The sequence below is a fragment of the Chiloscyllium plagiosum genome, unplaced genomic scaffold (assembly GCF_037043375.1).
Source record: "Chiloscyllium plagiosum isolate Xiang-an unplaced genomic scaffold, Cpla_swu_hap1 HiC_scaffold_4, whole genome shotgun sequence".
Taxonomy (NCBI): Eukaryota; Metazoa; Chordata; class Chondrichthyes; order Orectolobiformes; family Hemiscylliidae; genus Chiloscyllium; species Chiloscyllium plagiosum.
The window spans coordinates 148,656,942-148,683,179 of NW_028270142.1; the positions used below are offsets into that span (position 1 = coordinate 148,656,942).

At 42.3% G+C, this 26,238-nt stretch overlaps 1 long non-coding RNA gene across 2 annotated transcripts; it reads right to left on the bottom strand.

Annotated features, from left to right (window-relative positions):
• Positions 1-1,758: 1,758 nt before the first annotated feature.
• On the bottom strand, positions 1,759-25,363 carry LOC148150503 (uncharacterized). Of its 2 annotated transcripts, none has more exons than XR_015757061.1 (3): positions 25,156-25,363; positions 20,702-20,898; positions 1,759-1,933 (listed from the first exon to the last, which is right to left on the bottom strand). It is a non-coding gene; the product is annotated as an uncharacterized LOC148150503 (long non-coding RNA). The 2 variants fall into 2 exon arrangements; XR_015757060.1 differs by having other exon boundaries at positions 20,702-20,901.
• Positions 25,364-26,238: the final 875 nt, after the last annotated feature.

Consider the following 26,238-nt stretch of genomic DNA (forward strand, 5'->3'; position numbering starts at 1 on the left):
CCTTTTTGAAGAGATGGGATGGAAGAAAATTGATATTGTAGAGTATTCCTTCAGACTTTCCCTTTTCTCGAAATTTTGACTGTTGTTTTTGTGGGTAGAAGTTAATTTCTAGTACATTGACGTTATCTGGGGCACATCATGCAAATCTTATTTTTATCCTCGCCTTACACGCACACGTTAATGCATCACAGTGGGTGGGATGGTGGTGAGGAATACGCTGAATAAAGACTTGGACTATTGCTTACACGGGCCAAGATCAGTTGTAAGACCTTAACTCTTCCTAGTCTGGCCAAGATTTTCTGTGTCTGTGTTAGTATCTTTGCTTTGTTTGGCTAAGTTATCTATTATAGTCTTCACTGACAGACCCAAAGAATATATTTTTCTATCCAGCTACAAATATTTGCCTATGCCTAATATTATTGATAACGTAGGATGTTCTGGGGAGTCCAGAAGCAGGGTTCACAGTCCAGGAAGACCATAAGAAACAGGAACAGGGGTGGGCTGTTCAGTGCCTTGAACCTGCTTCACCATTCAATAGAAACTTGGATGAACTCCTATTTCTCCAATCCACTTTCCTGTGTTTTCCCTGTAACCCCTGATTTTCTTACTAACCATGAACCTATCTATTTCAGCCTTAAATATACATGAGGACTCTGCCCCCACAGTTCTCTGTGGCAAGGAGTTCCAAAGACTCAACCCTTTGAGACAAGCAATTTCTCCTCATCTCAGTCTTAAATTGGCATCCCTTTATTCTGATACTATACCCTCTTATCCTCGATTCTCTCATGGGGCAGAACATATTTCATGTGTGGAATTGGCAGTCTAGGCAGATCATGAAAGTTCGTTATCAGTTGAAGAAGGAGTTATACCAGTACCTGGAGAACAATTTGATGGAAGGAGGTGAGTCGTGGTTAGGATATAATGATGCCCCAGAGCCAAGATGAATCAATAAAGTCTTCTCTGTTTTATACACTCCAATATTCTTGTGCTGATAGTTGTCACTCAGTATCCATTCACAGTCTGTGGGTTGCTAATAGTTGTTGCAATGTGGCTTACTGAATAGCTGAATTTGAAATTTTGAAATGTTTAGAGGAGATTTGTTACATTTTTGTCCATGACGACAGCTTCTGCTGACTGCAGTAAAATTCAGACAATAAAAGATTTCCTTGCGGAGTTCTGGACTAATACCGACTGATTTGTTCTTCTGTTATTTACAGTTTTACCCGTGTGGTTACTTATGCTGTTTATTATAGAATTGTATTTTGACCCAATTCTCTTGACACATTTGAAGGAGATGGGATTAACAGTTGCAGACAATTTAAAATTAAATCCCCATCTACATTTTAGTTTATTTATCTTAATCTAGGGTGTAAAAAATATTTTATACAGTTCATTAATTAATTCTGGCACTGTACGTTAATTAAATCTGCTACTATACATTACAGAAATTGTTATTTTTAACATTTTGTTAAACAAGTTGTTTTTTTTAGTGGGAGAGGAGGAGCAAATAACTTGCCATCAGGATAGTACCTGAGAAGTTGCCAATTTTTTTCTGCTCCCAGTCTGTACTCTGCTGGGCGAGATCTCAGTGTGGAGTATTATAGTGGCTTCTCTTGTCAAAATACTTTATCTCTGAGCTTTTGTTCCATCCCGACCTCCCTATTGTATTTGCTTTGATTTCTATTTTGGGACCATTTATCAGAGTTTTGGCAATTCATGTGTGCAAGTGGGTATCATTCTTGTATGAAGCTACACAAAGCACTTACAGCAGTGGTGACTGAATAAAATCAAAAGCAGAAACTTTGGCTTTAATCTGTTTCCTTGCAGTTATTGGTAACATATCTTCTTCACAGAAGACTGCACTCCAGTCTTCTCGGTTCCATGTGTTTATCTCTTCACTTTTAAATAAGTGTTCTTTTCCTTGCTGTGAGTCCTGTGTGGAATGGTACATTGTTAGAATGCCTGGAATTGGCTTGGATTTTGTATAAACGTGAATGGGTTATAATGCAGAAGGAGCCCATTAAGCTCGTTATGTCTGTGCTCTCTACTAGATCGGTTCATCTGGTACTACTCCCTCATCTATCCCGGCAGTGTGCACTTTTTGTTCAGGTGATTAGCTAATTCCCTTTTCAAGGCTATAATTAAATCTGCCTCCACAACAATCCCTTTGACATTCTCTTTATGCTTTGCAGGTCCTAACTGCTCACTACATTAAACACCATTTCCTGTGTTCCTGATCGCCTTATTGGTGTCCTTTGGTTGTTGACCATTTTGTCAGTAGAAATAATTTATGTCTGTTCACCTGTGTTGACTGCTTATGATTTTGAACATTTTTGTTTTAACCTTCTCAAAACAGAACAATCTCAGCTTCTCCAAGCTCTTCATGTAACTAAAATTTCTCATCTCAAAAATCTTAACTAAAGCTCTTATATCCTTCCAAAAATGTGGCCTGCAGAATTGGGGCACATCACTAAATAAATCATACGTAAAGGTTCATCATAACTTCCTTGCTTTTATAGTATTTATAAAAGCTGAAAATGTGTTGCTGGAAAAGCGCAGCAGGTCAGGCAGCAGACAGGGAACAGGAGAATCGACGTTTTGGGCATAAGCCCTTCTTCAGGAATTCCTGAAGAAGGGCTTATGCCCGAAACGTCGATTCTCCTGTTCCCTGGATGCAGCCTGACCTGCTGCGCTTTTCCAGCAACACATTTTCAGTCTGATCTCCGGCATCTGCAGACCTCGCTTTCTCCTACTATTTATAAAACCCTGTGTCTTGTACATCCAAGTCAGGGTCATTAAAAAGTCAAGAAAACTGGCTGTATACTTAACCTTAGGGAATATTGAGCTATACCTCCTTCCAGTCCAAAACATTTACGACAATTATATTTCTTGTCACTTAGCAAATTTGCACCAATCCTGAGTTTTCAATTTTTGTTAGAGTAGCTTTGATCTTCTAGCAATTTATTAACTACACTTTGGCATTCTATGTACACCACATTAACTGTGCTCACCTCATCAACTCTGTGTTACCTTATCAAAAATTTTAATGAATTTAGTTTAGCAGGATTTGTCTTTACCAAATCTAAGCTAGCATTCTTTAATTAATTCCTGCTTGTCAACATGACAGAACTTCTTTCCAGATTATGGTTGCTAAAACATTTTCAATCCCTGGGACAAAACTGACTGGCATGTCTTTGTTGGATCAATGTGAGCCAGGAGTTTCACGGTTTAAAAGAACCAGTGGTGAGCTAGGGATCTTCACTTGAAAAGAGCGAGCGTTGAGTTGAGGTTTCATTGTTGCAATTGCAAGTGGCGGGTCGTGGAATGTGTGGCTGCTGGTGTCTGGGGGCGGAGCTTTGCTGAAATCACAATTTCCAAAGTGGTTTGGTAAGTACTAATCTTATTCTATACTACTTTGTACAGTTTTGTACTATTTTAATACTGTTTTCTGCTTGAACAATCATCTGCTGCTTTTAGTGCTCATAGTTTCTAAAGCCTTATTTTTGTTCTAAAGTACATAAGGCTGTAGTTCAGAGATACAGAGTAGAAAGGCCCTAGAATTAATATTATTTGAGTTTAAAAGCAATACAAGCATTTAAATGAAAGGTATAAAAGACAAAAAGGGAACTTAAGGCCAAAGTGTACTCCTCCTGCTCTGTGTGGGAGGTTGGGCACAGATCCAGTTTGCAGGGTCAGCATTTGTGCAGGAAATGTCACCAGCTGCAACTCCTGGAAGCCTGAGGTTTGGAGTTCGAGCTGTGGCTGTGGTCACTGTGGAACATCCATGAGGCTGAGAGATTGTGGATAGTGTGTATAGAGAGGTGGTTGCTCCACAGGCTAAGACTCCACATGGAGTGAAGGAATAGATGACCAACAGCATTGTGGGTCCACCTACCTGTAGCACGTGGACTGCAGTGGCTCAAGAAAGCAGCTCACCATACCTTCCAAAGAGCAATCAGGGATAGGCATTAAATGATGGCCCAGCTAGTGACTCCCATTTCTCACTTTAAAAAAATCTTCCAGCTCAAAATTTGAGCTGTTTCAGATTCTAAGGCAAGAGATTAACTCTTAAATTCTCACCCATACCAGACCTCCACACTCCACTCTCTGCAGATTTCACTCCGATCCAATAAAGTTAAAGGCTAGGATCAACTCATCCAATCATCCTGGATGTCAGGGAATAGACAGGATTTAATAAAGAAAGAAAGTGGTACCAAAGGCTGAGGACAGCAGAAGTCCTTGAATATAGAATGTTTAAGGGGGAAACTAAAAAAGGAAATTAGGAGAGGAGAAAGGGGACATGTAAACATGGTAACAAGTGAACAAACATCCAAAGTTATTTTACAAGTAAACGAAGGACAAAATAATAACTAAGGAAAGAGTTGAGTCCATTAAGGACCACACTTATAATTTGTGCGTGGAGCCAGAGGACGAATGTTGGATTTTAAATGAATATTTTATGCAGAGGTGTTCATGAATAAGGGGAATGATATGGGTGTAGAAATCAGGGAGAAGAAATGATTAAAAAATTTAGCATAGACAAAGAGAAGGTTCTGAGTGGTCTGGCAAGCTTAAAAATAGACAAATGTCCAGGACCTGATGAAATGTTTGCTGGGCTGTTGAGTGAGGCAAGTAGGAAATAGCAGGGGCATGTGCAGTAACTATAAATTCCTCTGCAGCCACAGAAGAGATGTCATAGGACTGGAGGACAGCCAGTATGCAATCATTATTCAATAAGGGAGGAAGCGATAAACCAGGAAACTGTAGGCCAGTCAGTCTAAACTCATTGGTGGGGAAATTATTGGAAGAAATTCTGAGGGAACAATTAATGTGCACTTGAAGGGGCAGAAGTTAATCAAGAATAATCAGCATGTTTTGTCAAGGAAGGGGGATGTCATATCTGACCAACTTGATCTTTATTTTGAAGAGGTGACTGAGTGCTTAGATAAGGACAATGCATTTAACATAGTCTACTTGGACTTCAGCAAGATTTTTGATAATGTTCTGCATGAGAGACAGATTTTTGTAAAAATTCATTTTGTGGGATGTGGGCATCGCTGGCTGGCCAGCATTTGTTGCCTGTTCCTAGCTGCCCCTTGAGAAGATGGTGGTAGCTGTTGCTTTGAACTGCTGCAGTTCATGTGCTGGAGGAAGACCCACTATGCCCTGAGGGAGGGAATGCTAGGATTTTACCCCAGCAACAGTGAGGAAATGGTGATATATTTCCAAGTCAGGATAGTGAGTGGCTTGGAGGTGAACTTGCAGTGTGTGGTGTTCCTATATATCTGCTGCTCTTATCTTTCTAGATGGAAGTGGTCATGGGTTTGGAACATGCTGTCTGAGAATTTTTGATGAATTTCTGCAATGTATTGATTCTTCAATGCACTGGATTGAAGTGTGTGTACCTCAACGTGAGGAGCATCCGAAATAAAGTGGGTGAACTGGCAGCGTGGGTTGGTACCTGGAACTTCGATGTTGAGGCCATTACGGAGACATGGATAGAGCAGGGACAGGAATGGCTGTTGCAGGTTCTGGGATTCAGATGTTTCAGTAAGAACAGAGAAGATGGTAAAAGAGAGGGAGGTGTGGCATTGTTGATCAGGGACAATATTACAGTTGTAGAAAGGATATTTAGGGACTCGTTAACTGAGGTAGTATGGGCTGAGTTTAGAAACAGGAAAGGAGATGTCACCATGCTGGGAGTTTTCTATAGGCTTCCGAATAGTCCCAAAGATGTAGAGGAAAGGATAACACAGATGATTCTCCATAAAAGTGAGAGAGGCAGGGTAGTTGTCATGGGGGACTTCAACTATCCAAATATTGACTGGGATCACTACAGTACGAGTACTATAGATGAGTCAGTTTTTGTCCAGTGTGTGCAGTTTCCTTACGTACAGATAAGGAAGGACACCACTTTGACTGGGATAACACATCCATCCTAGGACAAGCCAAACAGAGACACGCATGAGAATTCCTAGAAGCATGGCATTCCAACCGGAACTCTATCAACAAACACATCAAGTTAGACCCCATCTACCACCCCTGAGAAAAGGAAAGTGAAGTGACTTCATCACAGGAAATAACGACCTAGTACCCTACCTAGTAGGGTAACTAAACGTTTGGAAATAAACCTTCAAGCTCAGCGAGCAAACCTACATCCACTGGAACTCGCTGAAAAGGTAATTGAGGCAGAAACCATCATAACATTTGTAAAAGCAAATCAGGGCAGGACTTAAAGGTAAAGTCCTGCAGAGTGTTGCTGAACAAAGAGACCTTTGGAGTACAGGTTCTTAGTTCCTTGAAAGTGGATTCTCTGATAGGACAGTGAAGGCAGCATTTGGTATGCTTTCCTTTATTGGTCATAACATTGAGTTTAGGAGTTGGGAGGTCATGTTTTAGCTGTACACTATATTGGTTAGGCTACTTTGGGAATATTGTGTGCAGTTCTGGGCTCCCTCCTATCTGAAGGATGTTGTGAAACTTGAAAGGGTTCAGAAAAGATTTACAAGGATGTTGCCAGGGTTGGAGGGTTTAAGCTATCGGAGAGATCTGGAGCATTACAGGCTGAGGGGTTCCTCACAGACGTTTATAAAATTATGGGGGGCATGGATAGGGTAAATAGAAAGGACTTTTCCCTGGGTTGGGGGGAAGTCCAGAACTAGAGGGCATAAGTTTAGGGTGACAGGGGAAAGATTTAAAAGGGGCTTAAGGGGCAGCATTTTGTATGCAGAGAGTGGTGCATTTATGGAATGAGCCTGTGGAAGTTGTGGAGGCTAGTACAGTTACAACATTTAAAAGGCATCTGGATGAGTAAATGAATTGGAAGGGTAAAGAGAGATATGGGCCAAGTGCTGGCAAATGGGATTGGGTTAATTTAGGATCTCTGGTCAGCATGGATGAATTGGACCGAAGGGTCTGTTTCCATGCTGTACATCTCTATGACTCTGACTCTGAAGTATTTGAATGTGCACTTGTGATGCCAAGGCATACAAGGCTATGAGCCAAGTACTGGAAAATGGCATTAGAATAGCTAGGTGATTTGTTTTTGACTGGCACAGTCTCAATGGGCCGAAAAGCTGTTTTCCTGTGGACTTCCAGGACTTCCTCTGCATTTTATTTCACTTCCTCTCCGAACTTCCTTTATATGTCGTGGCTTTCAATTATATTGTTAACTTTGCATTATTAAATGCATAATTTTTTTTACAGTTTCTTGCTTTCCATCTCATTATCACGTAGCGCCCTCTGATCTTGGTTGCCATAACTTTTCACCTTGTAGAAATGTAACTCCATTACCTCTAGCCACCTTCCCTATATTTGTTTTGTTACAGTTTTGCGCCTCAAACTTTGTTTCTAATTTAACAAAGACACATCTGTCCTTGCCCCATTGAAATTGATCCTCCTCTAATTCAACATTTTTACTCTGGATTGCTCCTTGTTCTTTTCCATAGCAAGCATAACTCTTGTAATAATTCCATACTGATCTTTGATTCACATGACGCATCTCATTTTCTGTGACCAAGTCCAGCAATCAAAAACCTTATGCCTTTTTATCCACTTCACTGAAATTGTCAACTCGCATATCAGAAGACACACATTGAGACTTTCTGATTCTGTGAGTGGACTAATTGCACTGCATTGGATTTATAGCGTGCAGCCCTGGTGACATATCATGACCCAACCAGACAGCTGGCAGTAAGACACCTTCTATTGTGTAATAAGGTCAGATTAATGAATAACCTCATAATGAAAGCACTTTTAGTAAGCAACAAACATAATATGTTTGAAATCTTAAATGAGAGAAGCGTGGATCCAAGTCTAGAAATTAAGCTTAAATAAGGAATGAAAGCAGAGTTGGTTAAACATAGAAATACAGAATATTTGAATGGGGTAAGCCAACTTAACCTTTTAAACCTTCTTTGCCATTTAAAGTGATCATTACTGATCATCCTGCTCCAGCTTCCTCCCTTTAGTTCTAAAAACGATATCACCATTTTTACTGAGAATCTTCAATGTTGGTCTTACAGTTTCCAGTGACAAAATTCTGCAGGCTCACCACTCTCTGGGTGAAGAAATTACCCCTGATCTTTATCCTAAAAAGCCTATCCTTACCCTTAATCTGCGACACTTGTTCTGGACTCCATGCTCATCGCAACCATCCCGCCTGCACTTGCCTAATCTGTTAAAATTTTTAAAGATTGTCTGAGATCCCCCCCCAATTCATTCAGTCTTTGGAACTCCTTGTTACAGAATCCTTGCGTGTATTTAAGGCTGAGATGGATAGATTCTTGATCAGTAGGGGAATTGACGGTTCTGGGAAAAACGTAGGAAAGTAGAAGTGAGGAATCAGATCAACCATGATTCTCTTGAATGGTGGAGCAGGTTTGAGGAGCCAATGGCCTATTCCTGTCCCTATTTCTTATGGTTTTCTCCATCTAAACTCTGGTGAATGCAGTCCTAACCGAGTCACTATCTCAGCATATGTCAGTCCTGCCATCCTAGTGATCAATTTAGAGTCATAGAGATATACAGCATGGATACAGACCCGTCGGTCCAACCTGTCAATGCCGACCAGATATCCCAACCCAATCTAGACCCACCTGCCAGCATCCAGCCCATATCCCTCCAAATCCTTCCTATTCATATACCCATCCAAATGCCTCTTAAATGTTGCAATTGTACCAGCCTCCACCACATCCTCTGGCAGCTCATTCGATACATGTACCACCCTCTGCGTGAAACAGTTGCCCCTTAGGTCTCTTATATATCTTTCCCCTCTCATCCTAAACCTATGCCCTCCAGTTCTGGACTCCCCGACTCCAGGGAAAAGACTTTGTCTATTTATCCTATCCATGCCCCTCATAATTTTGTAAACCTCTATAAGGTCACCCCTCAGCCTCCGACGCTCCAGGGAAAACAGTCCCAGCCAGTTCAGCCTCTCCCTATAGCTCAAATTCTCCAACCCTAGCAATATCCTTGTAAATCTTTTCTGAACCTTTTCTGAACCTTTTCAAGATTCACAACATCTTTCCGATAGGAAGGAGACCAGAATTGCACGCAATATTCCAACAGTGTCCTAACCAATGTCCTGTACAGCCACAACATGACCTCCCAACTCCTGTACTCAATACTCTGACCTATAAAGGAAAGCATACCCAACACCTTCTTCACTATTCTATCTACCTGCGACTCCACTTTCAAGGAGCTAAGAACCTGCACGCCAAGGTCTCTTTGTTCAGCAACACTTCCTAGGACCTTACCATTAAGTGTATAAGTCCTGCTAAGATTTGCCTTCCCAAAATGCAGCACCTCGCATTTATCTGAATTAAACTCCAACTGCCAGTTCTCAGCCCTTTGGCCCACCTGGTCCAGATCCTGTTGTAATCTGAGGTAACCCTCTTCGCTGTCCAGTACACCTTCAATTTTGGTGTCAACTGCAAACTTACTAACTATGCTCGCATCCAAATCATTTATGTAAATGACAAAAAGTAGAGGACCCAGCACTGATCCTTGTGGCACTCCACTGGTCACAGGCCTCCAGTCTGAAAAACAACCCTCCACCACAACCTTCTGTCTTCTACCTTTGAGCTAATTCTGTATCCAAATGGCTAGTTCTCCCTGTATTCCGTGAGATCTAACCTTGCTAACCAGTCTCCCATGGGGAACCTTGTCGAATGCCTTACGAAGTCCAGATAGATCACATCTACTGCTCTGCCCTCATCAATCCTCTTGATTACTTCCTCAAAAAACTCAATCAAGTTTGTGAGACATGATTTCCCATGCACAAAGCCATGTTGACTATCCCTAATCAGTCCTTGCCTTTCCAAATACATGCACATCCTGTCCCTCAGGATTCCCTCCAGCAACTTGCCCACCACCGAGGTCAGGCTCACTGGTCTATAGTTCCCTGGCTTGTCCTTACCATCCTTCTTAAACAGTGGCACCACGTTAGCCAACCTCCAGTCTTCTGGCACCTCACCTGTGAGTATTGGTGATACAAATAGCTCAGCAAGAGGCCCAGCAATCACTTCTCTAGTTTTTCACAGAGTTCTCGGGTACACCTGATCAGGTCCTGGGAATTATCCACCTTTACCCGTTTCAAGACATTTAGTTAACCTTTGATGCACTCCATCTAATAAGAGTAACATTCGTCAGATAAGGAGATCAAAACTACACACAACATTGAATCTCCTGTTCCCTGGATGCTGCCTGACCTGCTGTGCTGTTCCAGCAATAAAGTTTCAACTTTGATCTCCAGCATCTGCAGACCTCACTTTCTCCACTACACACAACATTCCTTGCGTGGCCTCAAGAATGCTCTATATAATTCCAATTCATAGGTTCCTCAACATTTTGATACATATAACTATCCCATATGCAATCCATTACTGATTTGGTTTTCCCAATCTACATACAGATTGAAGTTGACCATAATTTAAGCTTGTGTCTCTAATTTCCTATTCAATGCCTTCCCCTATATTATAACTACATTTTGGGTGTCTGTATACAGACTCTACTATCATTTTCTGCCACAAGGTGTTTCTAATCTCAACCCATAAGATTCTACTTCACCAGAGCTGATATCCTCCTCCTAAGTACATTAATTTCCTTTTTAATCAACAGTGCTCTTAAGGCTTAAGTGCAACCTCTTAAGACTTGTCTTTTTAACATTCTGGGGCTCTGCTTGAATCTTCTGCCTGTTACCTTTCTTATTCCCATTCTGTCTTTTTGTTTTAGTCCTATTTCCCTATCATCCATTTCCCTGCCATTTTATTTTAAACCATCCCCAACTGCATTCGCAAATATATCCCCATGACATCAGATCCAGTACTGTTCAGGTGCAACCTATTCACTTTGTACTGGTACCATCTCCCCCAGAAGAGGTCACAATGTTCCAGAAATCTGAAAACAATAGTCAAGTATTCATCCAATGTATCCTGCTATTCCGATAATAAAACAAATAAAACTGCTGATGCTTGATCTGAAACAATCAAAAAACAGAAATTCTTGGACAAATTCAATTGGTCTGGCAACATTTGTGAGTTAACATTTCAAGTCTAGTGATCCTTCTTCAGAATAGTTAAGAGTTTTCTGCTATTTCTAGTCTGATTAGCACGTAGGTTTGTAGACTTCTATCAAGTCTCCCCTCAGCCTCCATCACTGCACAGAAAACAACCTGAGTTTTTCTAGTCTCTCTTCTTATAGCTCATGCCCTCTAATCCTACAGCATCTTCTTTTGCACCCTCTCCAAAGTCTCCATATCCTTCCTATAATATGGCAACCAAAATTGAACAGAATATTCTAAGTGTGACCTAATTAAAGTCTTATAAAGCTGCAACATGACATCCTGACTCTTGTACCCAATCCCCGGATCAAGAAAGGCAAGCAGTGTCATATGCTTTCTTTATCAGTGGTGCTGGAAGAGCACAGCAGTTTAGGCAGCATCCAACGAGCAGCGAAATCGACGTTTCGGGCAAAAGCCCTTCATTATTCCTGATGAAGGGCTTTTGCCCGAAACGTCGATTTCACTGCTTGTTGGATGCTGCCTGAACTGCTGTGCTCTTCCAGCACCACTGATCCAGAATCTGGTTTCCAGCATCTGCAGTCATTGTTTTTACCTACCTGCTTACTTTATCACCCTAACTGTTTGCGTGGTCATTTTCAGAGAGCAATGGACTTGAACCACAAGATCCCTCTGTACATGTGTGCTGTTCAGGGTCCTGCCATTAACTTTTCCTTAACATTTGATGTCTCAAAATGCAGCACCTCACGCTTATCTGGATTAAACTACATCCTCCATTTCTCTCCCCATATCTGCAACTGTATCCTTTGATAATCTTCTATACTCTCCATTGCTCCATTGATCTTTGTGTCATCTGCAAAATTACTATCCCACCGATCTAAGTTTTCATCCAAGTCATTTATACATATCACAAACAGCAGAGGTCCCAGAATGGATCCCTGTGGAACATCATGAATGGATCCCTGTGGAACATCAGCTTGAAAACCCCCATTCTACCACTGCCGTCTGACTTCTATGGCAAGCCAATTCTAGATCCTATGAGCTTACCATGAGGGCCTTGTTGAAAACCTTACTCTACCGGAGTCGTACCTGAGGACTGGAGGGAGGCAAGTGTAATTCCTCTCTTCAAGAAAGGAAATGGAGAAATCCCCGGCAATTACAGACCAGTCAGTCTCACATCTGTCATCTGCAAGGTGTTAGAAAGGATTCTGAGGGATAGGATTTATGACGATCTGGAAGAGCATGGCTTGATTAAATGCAGTCAGCACGGCTTTGTGAGGGACAGGTCATGCCTCCCAAATCTTGAGTTCTTTGAGGATGTTACTAGACAAGTTGATGAGGATCGAGCGGTGGATGTGGTGTATATGGACTTTGGCAAGGCATTTGATAAGGTTCCCTATGGTAGGCTCATTCAGAAGGTCAGGTGGAATGGGATACTTGTAAATTTAGGTGTCTGGATACGGATTTGGCTGGTCGACAGAAGACAATGAGTAGTAGTGGAAGGAAAGTATTCTGCCTGGAAGTCAGTGGTGAGTGGTGTTCCACAGGGCTCTGTTCTTGGGCCACTACTCTTTGTAATTTTTATTAATGACTTGGGTGAGGAGATTGAAGAATGGGTTAGCAAGTTTGCAGAAGACACAAAGGTTGGAGGTGTCGTTGACAGTATAGAGGACTGTTATAGCATGCAGCGTGACATTGACAGGATGCAGAGATGGGCTGAGAGGTGGCAGATGGAGTTCAACCTGGGTAAATGTGAGGTGATGCATTTTAGAAGGTCGAACTTGAAAGTTGAGTACAGGATTAAAGACAGGATTCTTGGCAGTGTGGAGGAACAGTGGGATCTTGATGTGCAGGTATGTAGACCCCTTGAAATGGCCACCCAAGTGGACAGGGTTGTTAAGAAAGCATATGGTGTTTTGGCTTTCACTAACAGGGGGATTGAATTTAAGAGTCGTGAGATCTTGTTGCAGCTCTATAAAACTTTGGTTAGACCACACTTGGAATACTGCGTCCAGTTCTGGTCGCCGTATTATAGGAAAGATGTGGATGCTTTGGAGAGGGTTCAGAGGAGGTTTACCAGCATGCTGCCTGGACTGGAGGGCTTATCTTATGAAGAGAGGTTGACTGAGCTCGGATTTTTTCATTGGAAAAAAGAAGGAAGAGAGGGGACTTAATTGAGGTGTACAAGATAATGAAAGGCATAGATAGAGTTGATAGCCAGAGACTTTTTCCCAGGGCAGAAATTGTTAACATGAGAGGTCATAGTTTTAAGCTGTTTGGCAGAAAGTATAGAGGGGATGTCAGAGGCGGGTTCTTTACGCAGAGAGTTGTGAGAGCATGGGATGCGTTGCCAGCAGCAGTTGTGTGGAAGCGAGGTCATTGGAGATATTTAAGAGACTGCTGGACATGCATATGGTCACAGAAATTTGAGGGTGCATGCATTAGGTTTACCTTGCATGAGGATCAATGGTCGGCACAACATTGTGGGCTGAAGGGCCTGTCCTGTGCTGTACTGTTCTATGTTCCATGTTCTAAAATCCATGTAGACAACATCCGCTGCTCTACCCTCATCGATCAGCTTCATCACCTGAAAATTTTAATCATGTCAGTTACACATGACCTCACTTGAACAAAGCCACGCTGACTGTCCCTAATCAGGTCATGCTTTTCCAAATGTGTGTAAATCCTCTCCTATAGCTTTCCAACCAAAGATGTGAGACTCACCGGTCTGTAGTTTCCTGGATTATCCCTATATCCCTTCTTGAACAGAAGAACAACATAAGCTACTCCTCTGGGACATCTCCAGTGACTAGCGAGGATGCAAACATCTTGGTCAAGGCCCCAGCAATCTTTTCTCTTGCCCCTCTCAAAAACCTGGGTTAGATGCCATTGGACCCTAGGAACTTAGTCACTTTAATGCTCTTCAAGAGACTCAACACCACTTTTTTCTTGATCTTAAAATGCCCGAGCATGTTAGCACACTGCACACAAATCTCACTATCCTCCATATCCTTCTCTTGGGTAAATACCGATGCAAAGTACTCATTTAGGATTTCACCCACATCTACTGCCTCCAAGCACAAGTTCCCTCCTTTATCCTTGAGTAGTCCTACTTTCTGGAAGAGAAAGTGAGGGCTGCAGATGCTGGAGATCAGAGCTGAAAATGTGTTGCTGGAAAAGCGCAGCAGGTCAGGCAGCATCCAAGGAACAGGAGAATTGACGTTTCGGGCATAAGCCCTTCTTCAGGAATTTCCTGAAGAAGGGCTTATGCCCGAAATGCCGATTCTCCTGTTCCTTGGATGCTGCCTGACCTGGTCCTACTTTCTCCTTAGTTACCCTCTTGTTTTTAATCTATGTATAGAATGCCTTGGGGTTCTCTTTAACCCTACCAGCCAAGGTCATTTCATGACCTCTTGTTGCTCTCCTAATTCCTGGTTTGATTTCTTTCCTGCTTTATATCCCTCATGTGCCCTGTCTGATTTTTAGCCTCCTAGACCTTACTTCTGCTTATTTTTTTCCCCTTTTAACTAAATTCACAACTTTAGGGGCCCCTTACCTTGCCATCCTTGTCCTTCCTCATTACTGGAACATAACATGCTGTTCCTGAACTCTGATCAGCAGGTCTTTAAACAACTCCAAGTCAAATGTGAGCTTGCCTGATAACAGATCCTCCCAATTAACACTGCCTAGCTCCTGACTAATACTGATGTAATTTGCCCCCCCCCCAAGGGGAGGTACCTTCCTGCAGTGTCTTCACTGATCCTTATTCATAGCTATCTTTAAACTTTAAGGAGCTGTCATTACTGTTTCCCAACGTTATCCCCCTGAAAGGTCAGTCACTTGGCCAGACCCAATCGTCAATACAAGGTCTAGCATGGCCCCTTCTGTAGTTGGACTATCCATATACTGTTTCAAGAAACCCTCTTGGATGCACCTAACAAATTCTATCCCATCTAAGCCGCTTGCTGTAAGGGAGTCCCAGTCAATATTGGGGAAGTTAAATTCACCCACTATGACAACTCTGCTGTAATTGCATCTTTCTATAATCTCCCCACATATTTGATCCTCAATCTCTCGGTGGCTGATGGGGGGGCCGATAGTATAATCCTATCAGATTGACTGCACCCATTTTATTTTTGAGCTCTCCCCATATTGCCTCAGTGGATGAGCCCTCCAGAACGTCCTTGCTGAGTGCAGCTGTGACATTTTCCCTGATTTGTAATGCAACTCCTCTGCCTCCTTTTTCCTTCCTCTCTCTCGTCGAAAACAACAAAACCTTGGAAAGTTGAGTGGGTGTCTCTCTCTCTCTTTCTGTGTCTCTCCCTCTCCCTCTCCCTCTCCCTCTCCCTCTCCCTCTCCCTCTCCCTCTCCCTCTCCCTCTCCCTCTCCCTCTCCCTCTCCCTCTCCCTCTCCCTCTCCCTCTCCCTCTCCCTCTCCCTCTCCCTCTCCCTCTCCCTCTCTCTCCCTCCCTCTCCCTCTTAAGCAAGTCTCTGTAATTGCCACAACGTCTTAGTCCCATGTACTGATCCAGGCTGTAAGCTCATCTGCCTTACCTATAATACTCCTTGCGTTGAAATAAACATTAATGCCATTTGCGTGTCTCTGCCTGTCCTTTTAATATGAATCACAAAAGGTTAATATGCAGGTACAGAAAATAGTTAGGACAGCTGATTGAATATTGTGATGGGATTTGATTACAAAAGTAGGGAGGATATGCTTAATTTATACGAGGCATCGGTGAGACCACGTCAGGAGTACTGTGCACGATATTGGTCTCCTTATTTCAGGAAAAATGTTCGTGTTGGAGGCAGTTCAAAGAAAGTTTACTGGTCTCTTACTTGGATTGGCGACTTGACTTATGAAGAAAGGTTGAACAGGCTTGGCTTGATTTCACAGGCGTGTTGAAGTGTAAGAGATAGCTTGATTGAAACATTAAGATTCTGAGCAGTATTGACAGGAAATGATGTTTCCATTTGTGAGAGATTCTGAATATAGAGCCACTGTTTAAAAATGGGTCACCCATTTAAGACAAATGAGGTTTTTATCTCAAAAAATATTGAGTCTTTTGGAACATTCTCCCTTTTTAAAGGCAGTGGGAGCAAAGGCTTTGAACCTTTTTATAACTAATTCTTAATGAGTAGGCGGGAGGAATGATTTGTATATATGACATAGGAACAGAAGTAGAACATTCAACCCATCAAGTCTGCTCTGCCATTGGAATAGTTGGGAATGCAGAATAATCATATCAACCATGATTTTATTAAATGGCGGCACAGGATTGAGGGCTGAGGACTGCTGATCCTAAAATGTATGTTCTATGACAGAAAGCAACCCTTTGTACATTAGCAGCTGTATTTCTGTAATATTTCCTTGTTCTTTAGTTCGTCTGTTTTTTTGAGGGGGAGGGAGAGATTATTTAAACAAGAAAGACTATCTTGCCACATCTGTTTTGTGTGTGTGGCCTTACTGGAGAGAATGCAAACTCTGATGTGCAAGAGTGACTGTCCAGAAAACAAATCCACTGATTTATTCCACTGATTCTCTTATGGGTTGCTAAATTGGGAAAATAAAATTCTGATGGTAGCCTTTTACTGATCAAATTGTTTTATTTTGTCACCTAATGTAAGCTTCAGGCAAATGCTAGATTGTGGCTGCTTTTGTTCTGCGGCGTGTGTCAGAAGCACTGAGAACTGTGCAGTGGAATACAACACATCTGCATTAGACCCATGAAGACTGATGCAGCATCACCTTTGTGCACGAACAAATTTTGAATATATAATCTGCTTTATTGCTGAGGTCTTTGGAGACTTGAGTTGCCACATGCTGTGCCCGCCCACCTCTCGCTTCTGTGTTTTACAGCTTCTCTCCACCTCCTGCCCTGAAAGCATCAGCAGGGTATGGTTCTTAAACACTAGCTGCTCTGTTCTGCTGTGAACTTGGACAAGTGTAAACTGGCTGGCATGGAAGATGTCACAGCTGAGCGTGATTGTATCCCTACCTCATGTCCAAATGTGCACTTTTTGATCTGGCTGTTGAATGTAGTCAGGAGAGGGTGTGCTGCCTAGTTTATTTTCACTCCTGAACCCAGGGAAACGGAGACCATTTTGTACATATTTGCTGTGTTCTGTGGCTGAGATGTGCTATTTCAGCCCTCTGTATTATGTTAACATCAGTATTTTAAATTTATGATGCCAGCTATCTTAATCCAGTTGCAAACTGATTTATACTTGACTGTTTAATAATGTAACATCTCTCAAGTATGAACATCAGAACAAATCTGGTCTTAATTCTTTTCAAGTACTACAGAAGAAAGATTTGTACATCTGGTTATAGCTGATCATGGTATCATAGAATGGTGGTGGTGTTTTGGATGTTTCTCACTGATATGTCAATGCCAAATACAAGTATTTCCTCATACGCAATGGTTTTAAATCTGTCATTGTTCTATATTTAAAATTTTAATAAAGGTTAAGTTTCTAGACCTTGTATTACTGTGTCTTCATGATACCAGTTTCTTGCCCACCCCAGAGACTTCTAGGGTTACCTAGAAAGCTGGCCAGAATCGATTGCAGCTATCTCCACTGCTTCCAAAATAAGCCTACAGGCCTATTTTCTGCGCATTATGGGAATAATGCCTTTGTAGAGAGATTCCAGCATCTGCGTTTTTTTTTGTCTCTTTGTAGAGAAATAGTCTGCCAATCTGTCATTGTTTCACACAATGCATTCTGCCTTTTAAAAGAAAAGTCATCAGGTTGCATTTATCTGACCTCTTATTCTGGGTGAATTGCTGCATGCTAATTGTTTTTAAGAAAGTCAATTTTTAAAATAGATTAAGATTTAATAGTTTTGGAGAAACAGGAATATTAACTGAATCTAGCAGTGAAACACTTTTATTTTCTTGAGAATTGAGAAATGTGAAAAGGAAGTATTTATTCCCTTTAAGGCAAGAAGAGACAACTATGTAATTTTAGACCTTGAGATGCAAGTTGGTCATAATAGGTGGCTAGTTCTTTTCCCTGATGGTAGAGTTGGCCATTGAATTTGAATATGGGATTTTGGCTTTCGTGATCATCCTTATCTGTGTCAAATTAACTGTATTGAATTCTGGTAATGGTGGAATTTGATCTTTTTTTACGTTTATGATGTCATAGCTGTTAGGCTATGATCCACCATTGTAATTTGGAAGAATCGTGTTTCGTTTGGAAACCAGACACTGAAATTCTGACTGGTTATTACCAGTGCCACTGTAAGAATGGATTCAAATACTCACCACATTCTGGAAAGATCCAAGGCCTTAGCTGCTTGAGGATGATCCTGAGCACCTCTCAGTGGCTGATGATATAGAACCTTGAGGTATGGGAGCAGAATTAGGCCATTTTGCCTATTGAGTACAGTTCTGGTCATCACACTACCAGAAGGATGTGGATGCTTTGGAGAGGGTACAGAAAAGGTTTACCAGTATGTTGCCTGGTATGGGGGATTTTAGTTCTGAAGAAAGGTTAGATAGACTGGCTTTATTTTCACTGGAACACAGGAGGTTGAGGGGCACCTAATAGAAGCTTATAAGATTGTGAATGGCATGGATAAGGTGGAAAGTATGAGGCTTTTTCCTAGGGTGGAGGGGCTAATTACTAGTGGACAGAGGTTCGAGGTGCAATAGTGAGAATTTCAAAGAAATATGCAAGGTAGGTCTTTGACAAAGAGGGTGGTGAGTGCCTGGAATGCACTGCCTGAGGAGGTTGTAGAAGCTGACAACAGCAGCATTCAAGAAGCACCTGGATGAATACATTAATAGGAAGGGGACAGATCGATACTGATCCTGCAAGTGAAGACTTTTTTAGTATGGAAGGGCAAAATGTGTTGGCACCAGCTTGGAGGGCAGAAGGACCTTTTCCTGTGCTATATTGTTCTTTATTCTTTGAGTTGCTCTGCCATTCACTAATAGCTGATACATTTCTGAATCTCAATCCCATTCTCCTCCTGTCTCCCCTTAAGTATATTCAGTGACTTGGCCTGCACAACCCTCTGCGGCAATGAGTTCCACAGATTCACCACTCTCTGGCTGAAGAAATTCCTCCTTATTTCAGTTCTAAAGAGTTGTCCCACACTCTGAGTCTATGTCCTCGGGCTCCTAGTCTTTTCTATGGATGGAAAAATTTTTGTCCATGTCCACTCTACGAAGGTCTCGTCGTATTCTGTAAACTTCAATCAGGTCCTCCCTCATCTTTCTCAATTCCATTGAGGACAGACTCTGGGTCCTCAACCGCTCCTCATATAACAAGCTCTTCATAACCAGGTTCATTCTTGTAAAGTTGCTATGGACCCCCTCAAACACCAGTGTGTTCTCCCTGACATATAGGGCCCAAAACTGCTCTTAAAATTACAAATGTGGTCTGACCAGAGCCTTATACAGCCTCAGCAGAACACTTCTGCTTTTGTATTCTAATGCTCTTGAAATGAATGCTGACATTACATTGACCTTCTGAACTGCCAATTGAGCCTGCTGTTAGCCTTAAGAGAATCCTGAACTAGGATTCCCAAGTCCCTTTGTGCTTTGGATTTCTGAAGTCTTTCTCCATTAGAAAATAGTCTATACATCTATTCTTCCTAGCAAAGTGCATAAACTCACACTTACCCACATTGTATTTCATATTATTTGCCCACTCTTCTAGCATGTCGAATCCTTCTACAGCCTCTGCAGTTCCTCAACACCAGCTGCCCCTTCACCCATCTTTATGCCATCTTAGCAATACTACCATCAGTTCCTTCGACCAAATCTTTAATATACAATTTGAATGGTTGTGGGCCCAACGTTGGCCCCTATAAAACTCTATTCATCATCAGATACCATCTTGAAAACTATTGCTTTTGCCTGCCAGTCAGTCAATCCCCTATCCATGCCAGTATCTTGTCCCTAACACTTTGGGCTCTTCTCTTATTTAGCAGCCTCCTGTGCAACACTTTGTCCAAGACCTTCTGGAAATCCAATAAGATTACATCAACTGTGACTTGCTTGTTACCTCAAAGACTTCTAACAGATTTTGACTCTTAAAATGTTACGAATGACAAAGACATGCTAACCAGCTAGAGTTTTCTGTCTTCTGCATCTTTCCCTTTTTAAACAGGGGTGTTACATTAGGCATTTTCCAGTCCTCTGGGACTCTCCCTGACTCCAATACTCCTGAAATATCAACACCTATGCCTCTACAGTCTCCTCAGCTAACCCATCAGAGCCCTAGGGTGTAGTGAATCTGGTCTGGGTGATTTATCCACGTTCCGACCTTTCAGCTTCCCCAGCAACTTCTCCTGAGTGCCACTGCACTCCCCTCTGCCCCTAACTCTCCTGAAGTTCTGGTATTCTGCTGGTATCTGCCACTGTGAAAACTGATGCAAAATATCTATTCTGTTCCTCTGGCATTTCTTTGTTCCCCATTACTACTTCTCCAGCCTCCTTTCCAGTGGTCCAATGTCCACTCCTGTGTCTCTCTTTTACGCTTTACTTATCTTTTTAAAAAAACTCTTGCAATCTTCTTTCATATTACTAGCGAGCTTACTCTCATATTTCATCTTGTCCCCCACATTTCTTTTTCTGCTGGTTTTTAAAGGCTTCCCAAAGGATTCCAACTAATCTTATCCATATTGTATGCTTTTACTTTTGCTTTTTTGCTGTCTCTGACGTACCTCGTCAGCCATGGTGTTGCCTTGTCCTCCCCTCAGTATGGTTCTTCTTCCTTGGGACGAATTTCTGCTGTGCCTCCCAAATTATATTCAAAACTCGACTGTCTTCCCTGCTGGGCTGCTCTTCTAGTTAACTCTGGCCCGCTCCTCCCACATGTCTTTGTAGTTAGCTTTACTGTCTGAACAGACAGGTTACTTTTCTGCTGAGGATGGTAAATAATACAAAGTGAGATGGAGCAGAAGGATGAAAAATTGTGGAAAAAATTCCTGAAAAGCAGCAATGACAAAAGAAACGTCCTGTGTCCAAGCAATTGTTTACAAACAATTAAGGAAGATAGATAAATATAAGCAAACAGAAAATCATTTATAATACACTCTACAAAGACTGAATGATGAAGTAAGCTACTAGGAAGAGTTTAACATTATACAAAGTCTATAGAAAATGCAAGAACAAAGAAAAATTGCAGCATAAGAACAGGCCATTCAGTCCTCCAAGCCTGCACCAATCCAGATCCTCTGTCTAAACCTGTTGCCTATCTTCTAAGGATCTGTAGCCCTCTGCTCCCTGCCCATTCACGTGTCTGTCGAGATACATCTTAAATGATGCTATTCTGCCTGCCTCTACCGCCTCCATTGGCACTTGTTCCAGGCATCAACTTCCCTCTGCGTAAAGAACTTCCCATGCATATCTTCCTTAAACTTTCCCCTTTCATCTTGAACTCATAACACCGGTAATTGAATCCCCCACTCTGGGGGAAAAGCTTCTTGCTATCTACCCTGTCAATACTTCTCATGATTTTGTAGACTTCAATCAGGTCACCCTTCAACCTCTGTCTTTCTAATGAAAATAATCTTAATCCACTCAACCTGTCTTCATAGCTAGTGCCCTCCAGACCAGGCAACATCTAGTGAACCTCCTCTGTACCCTCTCCAAGGCATTCATGTCCTTTTGGTAATGTGGTGACCAGTACTGCATGCAGTATTGCAAATGTGACCGAACCAAAGTCTTACGCAACTGTAACATGACCTGCCACCTCTTAACCAGTCTATCGACCTGCGTTGCCATCTTCAGTGTACAATGGACCTGAACAGCCAGATCACCCTGTACTTGAATTTTCCCCAGGGCTTTTCCATTTACCATATCGTTCGCTCTTGAATTGGACCTTCCGAAATGCATCCTCTCACATTTGCCCGAATTGAATTCCATCTGCCATTCCTCTGCCCAACTCTGCAATCTATCTATATTCTGCTGTATTCTCTGACAGTCTCCATCACTATCTGTTACTCCACCAATCTTAGTGTCATCTACAAACTTGCTAATCAGAGCATGTATACCTTCCTCCAGATCATTTATGTATATCACAAACAACAGTGGTTCCAGCACGGATCCCTGTGGAACACCACTGGTCACAGGTCTCCATTTTGAGAAACTCCCTTCCACTACTTTTTTTTCGCGCGCTCGCTCTCTCTCGTGCGCTCGCGCTCTCACTCTCTTGCTCTCTCACTCTCTCCTGTTGCCCAGCTAGTTCTTTATCCGCCTAAGCTAGTACACTCTGGACCCCATGTGACTTCACTTTCTCCATTAGCATACCATGGGGAACTTTATCAAATGCCATGTATATGACATCTACAGCCCTTCCCTTATCAATCAACTTTGTCGTTTCCTCAAAGACTTATATTAAGTTGGTAAGATATGACCTTCTATACAAAAACCTTGTTGCGTATCACTGATAAGCCCATTTTCTTCCACATGACAATAGATCCTATCTCTTCGAGACCTCACCCGTGTTCAAGGATGCTGCAAAGATTTCTGTTAAGGCCCCAGCTATTTCTTCTTTCTTCCACAGTAACCTGGGATAGATCCCATTCGGACCTGGCGACTTGTCCACCTTAATGTCTTTTAGAATACCCAGCACTTTCTCTCTCCTTATGCCGACTTGACCGTAGTAATTAAACATCTATTCCTAATCTCAACATCTGTCATGTCCCTCTCCTCCATGAATACTGATGCAAACTACTCGTTAAGGATCTCACCCTTTTTCTCTGACTCCACAACCTAACTTTCCTCCTTTGCTCTTGAGTTGGCCAACCCCTTCTCTTGTTACCCTCTTGCTCCTTATATATGAATAAAAGGCTTTTATTAAGGATTTTCCTTCACCCTGTTTGCTAAAGATATTTCATGACCCCTTTTAGCTCTCTTAATTCCTTGTTTCAAATTGGTCCTACATTCCCGATATTCTTCCAAATCTTCGTCTGTCTTCAGTTGCCTAGACGTTATGTATGTTTCCTTTTTCCTTTTACCTCGTGTCACAATTTCACCTGTCATCCATGGTTTCCTAATCTTGCTATTTCTATTCCTCATTTTCACAGGGACTTGCCTGTCCATCACTCTAATCAATCTCTCTTTAAAAGCCTCCCACATACCTTCAACCAGCTGCTCCCAATTCACGTTCACCAGCTCGGCCGAATTTTGGTATAGTTGGCCTTTCCCCAATTTAGCGTTCTTCGTTTAGAACCGCTCTCGTCTTTGTCCATGAGTATTCTAAAACTCATGGAATTGTGATCACTATTCCCAAAGTAATCCCCTACAGAAATTTCAGCCGCCTGGCCGTGCTCATTCCCCAACAGCAGACCCAGTATGGCCCCTTCCTGAGTTGGATTATTTACATACTGCTCTGGAAAACCCTCCTGGATGCTCCTTAGAAATTCTGCTCCATCTGAACCTCTAACACGAAGTGAATCCCAGTCAATGTTGGGAAAATGAAATCTCTTATCATCACCACTTTGTTGCTCCTACATCTTTCTGTAAGCTGTTTTTGTATTTTATTTGTACTTGTACCTCATGCTCGCTGTTGGGAGGCCTGGAGTACAGCCCCAAGATTGTCACCTCACCTTCCTATTTCTGAGCTCTGCCCATATTGCCTCACTGCTCGAGTCCTCCATAGTGCCCTCCTTCAGCAGGGCTGTGATAGCCTCTCTGACCAGTAATACAACTCCTCCACCCCTTTTACCTCCCTCTCTAACCCACCTAAAGCATTGATATCCTGGGATATTTAGTTGTCAATCATGCCTTTCCCTCCACCAAATCTCATTATTAGCAATAACATCATACTTAAAGGTACAAATCCAAGCCCTAAGATCATTTGCCTTACCTATTACACATCTTGCATGAAAACAAATACACCTCAGACTACCTATTCCTTTGTGTTCATCATCGTCTCCCTGCCTACTCTTTCCCCTTAGTCACGCTGACTTCATGATCTAGTTCTTTACAGGCTTTAGTTTCTACTCCTTACTGTCCACTAACCACCTAATTTGGTTCCCACCCCCAGCCACATTAGTTTAAACCCTCCCCAACAACGTTAGCAAAAGCACCCCCAAGGACATTGGTTCCAGTTAGGCCCAGGAGTAGACCATTTGTATTAGTCCCACCTGCCCCAGAACTGGTCGCAATGTCCCAAACATTTGAATGCCTCCTTTCTGCACCATCTTGCAAACCATGCATCACCCTGCCTATTGTTTCAGTTCTACTCTGACTAGCACGTGGCACTGGTAGCAATCCTGAGGTTACTAACGCTGAGCTCCTACTTTTTAACTTGGCTCCTAACTCCCAAAATTCTGCTTGTAGGACCTCATCCTGTTTTTAACCTATATCATTGGTGCCTATATGCACCATGACAACTGGCTGTTCACCCTCCCCTTGAGAATGTTCTGCAACCAATCGGAGACATCCGAGACCCATGCACCTAGGAGGCAACATTCCCTTAGGGAGTCTCATTTTTGACTACAGAATGGCCTATCTACGCCCATTACAATTGAATCCCCTATGACTATAGCCCTTCCACTCTTTTTCCTGCCCTTCTGTACAGCAGAGCCAGTCATGGTGCCATGAACCTGGGCTATTGTTGCCTTCCCCTGGTGAGCCATCTACCCAACAGCGTCCAAAGCGGGACACCTGTTTTGGAGGGAGACGACCGCAGGGGACACCTGCACTGGATCATGCTCTTTCTCTGCCTTTTGTTCATCCATTCCATTTCTCCCTCAGCAATCCTAATCTGCGGTGTGACCAATTCACTAAAAGTGCTATCCATGACCACCTCAGCATCACAGATGCTCCAAAGTGAGTGCATCTGCAGCTCCAGAGCTGTCATGCGGTCTAACAAGAGCTGCAGCTGGACACACTTCCTCCATGTGAAGGAGCCAGGGACATCAGCCGCGTCCCAGAACTTCCATGTTGAGCAAGAGGAGCATAACACGGGTCTGAGATCTCCTGCCATTTTTAATCTTAAACTTAATTTAGTCCAAATTGGTGTGAACTTGTTGGGCCGAAGGGCGTGTTTCCACACTGTAGGGATTCTATGATTCTAAATACAATATCAAATAATAGGTAAATGAGAAAGGAAAAAAAACACTTTTTTAAACCAATTTTACAACAAAAAAAAATAGAAAACCCTTACCTTACCGACACCCACATTCTTTGTGTTGGTTAGAGGAGGTGGTAGGTGGGAGACACTACATGTGTAGTGCCTTGGGTTTAGTCGTTGCCCAAATATATCGGTTCACTGACCTTCCTAGAGCACAATTTGAAACTCCCACTCAGCTCCTCACTCCCGCTGCTGCTGCAGAAATGGTGGCCACCGACTCTAGAGATAAGTCCTTTCAGAGGTAAATTTCCTGACAAAGCCCCCTGGCCTTTGCTCTCACTGCTCCCACTGCTGCTGAAAAAGCAACAGAAATTACTCCAGTGTAATGACAAAGCAGAGTCTCGATCCCTTGTAGATAGAAATCGTGAGGAGAAATAAAAACAACTACTGTAATGTGTAGATGAAGGTACTCAATTCTAGGATGTAGTCACCTGAGAAGGTATTTGGAGAAAAGGGAAATAATACAAATGCGCTTCCCCCATTTCTGAACAAGTTGAAAGGCTTGAAAACCAGCAGACCTTTACAATGAATACTGCATAGCTAAGAGCGCTGTAAAATTATGGATGAAATTTGTGCAGTTTTGATAGTCATTGCAGATGGACGGAGGTGGGGGTGAAGTGTCGTGGAGGTCCCACTGGAACGGTAAGAAATCAACATGCCCCTAATAAAGGAAGGATGAAACGAAGCTGTCAGTCTTTTAGGTTGAAAACAAATAGAAGACAATTAGAAAGAAACTTGAGGAAAGTAATCTCTTAATCAGGCTGTACAATTTCAGATGGGCCAGAGCCAATCATTTCTATTTTTGTGACTTTGAAGTAGATAAAGGAAATGAGTTGCATTTAGATTGTATTGTTTGCAATTTCAGGATGTTCCCACTATTTCAATTACCATGACCTGTGCAATTTTTATAAAATCCATTTTGTTTAAGGATTCATGGACGCTCTTAAAAAGGTTTTGACATGTTCTCCTCACACGAGTGTGCTGTTCCCAACTCTGCTGTTTGTGTTCAATGGCTTATGGAGAGCCAGCACAAACATGTGCCAAAGGGCTGCCACCTGCACTGCAATAATTCTGAGATTTCGTTATGAAATCATCAGAATTTACTTGTTGCTGATG